Genomic DNA, 6,926 nt, shown 5'->3' with positions numbered 1-6,926 from the left:
TCAATTCATGGAGACCATGGCATTGCAGTAAAGAGTTTCATTGACACAGGTCAGCCACGACATGTGGGAGACAGAGTTGTTACCCAAATCAATCTCACAGAAGTCTTGGAGGTAATGGGTTTTTCAGACAGTTTGGTGGGGAGGGGACTAGGGCTTGGGCGGTGCTGATTGTCGGGGATGAAATCACAGGGGTGTGGAAAATGGCCCTCCTGCATTGAGTCAGCTTCTGGGTGGGGGCTAAGGGACTGGTTGATGTTCGGGCCAAATGCTGCCATCCAGTAGTCAGAAATGCAAAAGCCTGAAAAGACAACTCAAGAGGCCAATCTTAGGTTCTACAATAGTGATGTTCTTCACAGCAGTAATTGGGGAAGCTGCAAATCTTGCGACCTCTGGAATAATGGCTGGTAATCATTGAACGAGGCATACATCTTAGTAGAGTTCAGGCCTCTTTCATCCTTCTAACTTGGTGGCCTTTCATGAGTTTTACAGGGGTAATTCAGTTTTGGGGAAGGTTATCATTGAAACCAACGTTTTTGACTGTCACCAACCTTTTTGGCACCAGGGACTGGTTTCACAGAAGACAATTTTTCCATGGAAGGGGGTGATGGATGGTTTCCGGATGAAACTGTTCCACCTTAGGTCATCAGGCATTAGTCACAGTTTCATAAGGAGTGCACAATCTGGATCCCTCACATGCGCAGTTCCCAACAGGGTCTGAGCTCTGATGAGCATCTAATGCTGATCTTGATCCCACAAGAGGCTGAGCTCAGGTGGTAATGCTTGAAAGCCTACAGCTCACCTCCTGCTGTTTGGCTGAGTTCCTAACAGGCCATGGACCAGTAGCTGTCTTGTGGCCCTGGGGGTTGGGGATCCCTGATTTAAACTATAAACTGAATTTTCCCCAAAGACAGCTTGGGAGAAATTACACAGGAAAGAGCAAAGACAGCTAGCCTGTGAGGCTAGAACCAAGATGGGGCCAGCCATGTCAGCTTTCTCTTATTGTCAGAATTTTGCAAAGGTAGTTTCTGAGGGACTGTACTGGACACTTGTTAAAAACATGAGACAGATTTTATTGTATGTACTACAATAGGCAAGAGAGGCCAGCAGAGAACTGAGCTCAACCTCAAATATAGCAGGAGGAGTTGAAGATTATAGCCAATTGGGAAGATAAGAAAGTCAGCCGGGAGCGGTGGCTCAAGCCTGTAATCCCAGCACTTTGGGAGGCTGAGGCGGGCGGATCACGAGGTCAGGAGATCGAGACCATCCTGGCTAACATGATGAAACCCCGTCTCTACTAAAAAATACAAAAAACTAGCCGGGCGACGTGGCGGGCGCCTGTAGTCCCAGCTGCTTGGGAGGCTGAGGAAGGAGAATGGCGTAAACCCAGGAGGTGGAGCTTGCAGTGAGCTGAGACCCGGCCACAGCACTCCAGCCTGGGCGGCAGAGCGAGACTCCGTCTCAAAAAAAAAAAAAAAAGAAAGTCAGTGGATGGAAAATTACTAAGAGGAACTTGAAGAGCTATCAAAAGTGGTTGGGAGGACTCTTGCTAAACTAGACTCAACAGTATTCTTTTCTAAAACCGGACTTGGCAGGCCAAGAACTAACAGAGAAAAGGGCTCAGAGGAAACTACCAAGGTGTGGTGAAAGATGGAGTCCTTGTCAACTCTACACTGAAGCTTCTGCAAATAAACAAAGACCAACCAAATGGAAAAAAGCAAAGGCTATTTATTCCGAGCTTGCTATAGCAGGGAGTCAGTCACTGTGACTTGTGTTTTGGCAGAGACTTGAAGGCAGTCAGAAGGGTGGGAAAGCTGTTTAAAAAGAAAGGCCATAGGTATGCTTGCACTGGAGGCTGTCAGCATGGCGAAGCTGTAGATAAATGAAGAAAATCAAAATATTTTACCCCAGAATGTATTTCTTTGGCATGTTTTAAGATGGCTGTCAGAGAGCCAGCAAACAGAAGTAACTGCAAAACTGTCTTTTGTAGGGGAAATTTACACCTGCAGAGAATCTGCATTAATCTGGCCTTACCTTGTCAGGATTGAGAAATAAAAGTAAGCCCTAGGCCCTACAACCAACTGAACGGACTCCCTCTTTGCTGACAGGACCTCAGAGAAAACTTGAAAGCTGTTTCTGGCTATGGCAGGCTAGGAGGTCGCACATGCCCCCTTAAAACCCCTCCCTCACTATCTGCCATTATGAGGCAGGAGAACAGCAGAGGGAATTGGAAGTTGGATAAAAGGCAGAATGAGTAAAAGCAGAAACAGAAGCAAGGTGATGGGGTGGGAGAGCAAGAAGCAAGATAAAAGGCAGAAGTTGAGCAGCCAAAACAAAAAGTAAGATTAAAGCAAGCAAGCCCGGGCACGGTGGCTCACGCTTTTAATCCCAGCACTTTGAGAGGCCAAGGAGGGCAGATCACCTGAGGTCAGGAGTTTGAGACCAGCCCGGAAAACATGGCAAAACCCCGTCTCTACCAAAAATACAAAAAATTAGCTGGGCATGGTGGAGCACTCCTGTACTCCCAGCTACTTGGGGTTCAAGGAGCATCGCTTGAACCCGGGAGGCAGAGGTTGCAGTGAGCCGAGGTTGCGCCACTGCACTCCAGACTGGGCAACAGGGCAAGACTCTGTCTCAAAAAACAAACAAACCAGAAAAAAACCGGCAAGCAAGGACCCCATGGCCAGCAAGTTCCAAATCAGTAAAGGGGCAGCTCCTGAGAGTTAGGCATTGAGAAAAAAGTATCCTTAACATGACTCCATATGATAATTAGCTCATTACAACTCATGCATATGGACTGCATATCATGCATGTACTTAAAAGTATGGGATGGAGGCAACGTGCCAGCACACAAGGGCCAAAGTAACTAAGCAACCCACCTATCAATCAAAAGACAAACACTGGCAAACGAGTGGGCATCCCTGTGAAGAGAAGAAAAACAACCACATATAAAAAGACCCAGAGTACACCAAACTCATATGGATCTCATCTCCCAGAGGCCAACCCACTCTCCGTACTCCGAGAGTGTTACTGTGCTTAGTAAAGTTTTGCTTTGCATTGCTGCTTTGTGTGTGTCACATGCAGTTCTTTCTTTGGGACACCAAGAGCCTGGAAATGCACAGCACCATCTGGTAAGAATTAGGATGTTTTTCCTAAGGGTTAACAAACCAAGCCTTTGGAAAGACTTGCTTCACTACTGTTATCAACCAACAGCCTGATGCTTTCTCTCCCTTTCGTGGTTTTGACAAAACAAGCAAGCAGCATTCCCTCCTAAGAGACCGTCGACCTAGGAATGATTCTGGCTAGACTACAGAGGATGTACGGTGAGGGCTTTCATGTCCTCTGCTTCAGCTTTTGACTCCACTCTCAGATGATTGCTAATGCCACCATTTTATGAACATGGACCCCATGGAGAGGCACGAAGCTCAAATGCACATCTGCACATTGTTCCTCTTACAAATATTCATATTGGGATATGATTTGGTGCTGCTCCCCTGAAAGATACATTTGAAGAACGGACTCAAATTAGAAGCATTATAAGCACTATAATGTAGCAATGGCTCATCCAGCTCTCTACACTATAGAAAGATGTGTGGTGTAGACATTTCCACAATGACCAAAGATATGTGTACAAGAATGGTGACTGCAGCATTCTTTGTAATCCTAAAACCATGAAACCAACCTCATCTCAAAAACATTTTTTTTTTTTTTTTTTTTTTTTTTTTTGAGATGGAGTCTCGCTCTGGAGTCCGCTCCAGGCTGGAGTGTAGTGATGCCATCTCAGCTCACTGCAGCCTCCACCTCCCAAGTTCAAACGATTCTCCTGCCTCAGCCTCCCGAGTAGCTGGGACTACAGGTGCATGCCACCATGCCTGGCTAACAAAAATATTTTGAAAAGAGTTAAATAAATCCTGCACAAACTGAGGAAAAATACTGTTTTCAAAAATGATGGAGAGGATCCCTGTCATGATGAATGATTCCACTGGTCACGTTATTGATAGAGCATCAGGAAATCCAGGCACATCCTGGAGGTAATACTGGACTCCTACTACTAAAATATGAAAAAAATGGACGCATGTAAATTACTCATTTAAGTGTATAACGGACTGAATTAGAATTTTATCACACCAGAAGTGGGTTCCTAGGTCTCTGTTTCAGGATTCCTTAGTTACACCGGTGTAAACCTGGCATTTCAGGAGATACCCCGTAAAGAATCTGGTAGGGGAGGTGGGCTGGGCCTTGACATGGATCAGTCATAAATGAGTGGCTTGGGACTCCGGGAAGATAAAATCCTCTCCATTTATCTAGTGATTGCCAATGCGTGAATGCTTTAAAAGTTCCAAGAGTCGTCCCTGGGTGGGCTCGAACCACCAACCTTTCGGTTAACAGCCGAACGCGCTAACCGATTGCGCCACAGAGACAACCGCTTCCGACTTTACTGGGCGATGTAGGAAGGGCCGCTCATTAAACTTGCTCCTTTCCGTCCATTCTCGGAGTCCGCCCGGCAGGACGACTGAGCAAGGCCTTGGAAAACCAGAGAGATTAGAGCGGTGAGTCGCGCTGGTCTCGTTGGACACCTGCGCCTTAGGAGATTCTGGAGCCAGAGGAACAGCCGAATGGCCTCCGCCCGCCCTGCCCCTCGCCGGCTTCAGGAGCTTCCGGAAACTCCCCGGTGGGCGACTCAGCCCGAGCCGCCTGGGGGCTCAAGAGAAGGTGAACGCCCGGTGGGCTCCCGGGATGGTTCTTCCCGTTCTTTGTGCCGCCTTCACCCAGTGAAGGAGCCTGTGCCCACCCTGCCCAGTCGCTTTCCGGGCTGCTGAGGAGCTTTCGCTGCCATCTTCGGATCCCGTGTTCCGCACGGGGGCTCCACCAGGGAGGGCAGAGATGGTGGTGAGGGTCGCTCGTGGGTCCCCTCGCGGGGAGCAGGGTCTGGCACTCGCCAGGGCGCACGACTAGGACTTGTCAATGAATTCATCGTCGCCTTTAGCTTTTAGTCCTTTGAAGAGCCCTGAGAGTGGAAATGAAGAGATTTTTTTCCATGGGGACGTTCTTTTTACAAAGCGTTGATTTCTCTGCACCCCGCAGGGCGGGCAACTGACAGGGCCTCCGGCGCACCTTCTTCGCGGTGGAACCGCTGGGGCTCAGCTGGGCGGTGGTCGGGCCGTGGGGCGGCAGGGCGAGCGCAGGGGAAGGGAAAAGCAAAAGCTGGGAAAGAAGCCGGGGAGCGGTGGACCAGACATCCAGACCTCCTGAAAGGCTCGTGCAGAGGCACCGGCGGGGTCTTCTGGAAGTGAGAATTGCTTTTGTTTGTTTGTTTATTGTAGCAGAATCGGGAAATGGAGAGAGAGCCTGAAAGAGCCCCAAACTCGAGGACCTATTGCTCCCCGAGAATAACATCTTCCAGAAGAACTAGACAGAAAACTAGGCGTCTGGGAACCCTGAAATCCCTGGAGGAGTAGCATCATCATGACCCTCTGTGTTCTTTTGGCAAAGGACTTGCTTCCGTTGTTTGTTCAATTATCTGTTTGTTAAATAAATAAAACCCTTTTCATATATCTTTAAAATTACCTTGGTCCTATTATTTTATGATGACAAATAATGCTGCAGTCATCATTCTACAAGTACACTTCTCATTGGCCAGCGGTGTGGAGGCCTGGAGAGTATTTGTTCCAGCATAGTGTTTACATAGAGTTTTTTCATTCCGTATTCTTTCCTTTGTTGCTTTATTAGGTATAATCCTTTTCTTATTTCAGAGGCTGCTTTAGGGTTTCTGGGATACATCTTTAATTTATCATAATCTGCTTTCAAGTGTCATTATATCTCCCTTTCTGGCCTTTATCCTAGCGTTACGTATTTTTACTTTATGCACTAGAAGCTTTGTGATTCATTTTTTTTTTTTTTTTTTGAGACGGAGTCTTGCTCTGCCGCCCAGGCTGGAGTGCAGTGGCCGGCTCTCAGCTCACTGCAAGCTCCGCCTCCCGGGTTGATGCCATTCTCCTGTCTCAGCCTCCCGAGTAGCTGGGACTACAGGCGCCCGCCTCGTCGCCCGGCTGTTTTTTTGTATTTTTTAGTAGAGACGGGGTTTCACCGTATTAGCCAGGATGGTCTCGATCTCCTGACCTCGTGATCCGCCCGTCTCGGCCTCCCAAAGTGCTGGGATTACAGGCTTGAGCCACCGCGCCCGGCCTTGTGATTCATTATTATTACTTTTACTTATTATGTCAAAAAAAAATTTTTTTTTGAGACGGAGTCTCGCTCAGTTGCCCAGGCTGGAGTGCAATGGCGCGATCTCGGCTCACTGCAAGCTCCGCCTCTCGGGTTCACGCCTTTCTCCTGCCTCAGCCTCCCGAGTAGCTGGGACTACAGGCGCCCACCACTATGCCCAGCTACTTTTTTTGCATTTTTAGTAGAGACGGGGTTTCACCGTGTTAGCCAGGATGGTCTGGATCTGACCTCGTGATCCGCCAGGCGTGAGCCACTGCGCCCAGCGGAAGCATTGTCATTTAAAATATCATCTTTCTTTCCTATGTTTGTAAATATGGCATAAAGCCGGTTTCTTGTGTTGCTTATACAATTTTTAGAATGTGTATTTAAATTTAAAATATTAAATTTTACTAAAAAACTAAAAATAATAATCATGAATGTCCTAGATTCATCTCAAGTTCCAACAGTGCACTTAAAATGTGCCCAACATCAGGGTCAAACCTACCTGCTGACGTGTAATTTGTGTTTGTGAGACATGCTCAACAGCATTTGCTTTCCCCAGCCTAGTGATTTTCCTCACATCTGAATGTCTTCAGTGCAAAAGGAAACGTTTTTCTTTGCAAAAATACTTTAAAATATTCTTCAAGTAAGTGCACTAAAAACAAATTTCCCAGTTGCATCCCTGAAATGCATCGAAAGCGCGGGAGAGACAATCAAGTGCTTCA

At 47.4% G+C, this 6,926-nt stretch overlaps 1 non-coding gene across 1 annotated transcript; it reads right to left on the bottom strand.

Annotated features, from left to right (window-relative positions):
- Window positions 1–4,344: 4,344 nt before the first annotated feature.
- On the bottom strand, window positions 4,345–4,418 carry TRNAN-GUU. The gene has a single exon. It is a non-coding gene; the product is annotated as a tRNA-Asn (tRNA).
- Window positions 4,419–6,926: the final 2,508 nt, after the last annotated feature.

This window comes from Rhinopithecus roxellana, chromosome 12 (assembly GCF_007565055.1).
Source record: "Rhinopithecus roxellana isolate Shanxi Qingling chromosome 12, ASM756505v1, whole genome shotgun sequence".
Taxonomy (NCBI): Eukaryota; Metazoa; Chordata; class Mammalia; order Primates; family Cercopithecidae; genus Rhinopithecus; species Rhinopithecus roxellana.
Note: the sequence above shows the minus strand (reverse complement) of the source record. Positions and strands in the feature narration are given on the sequence as shown.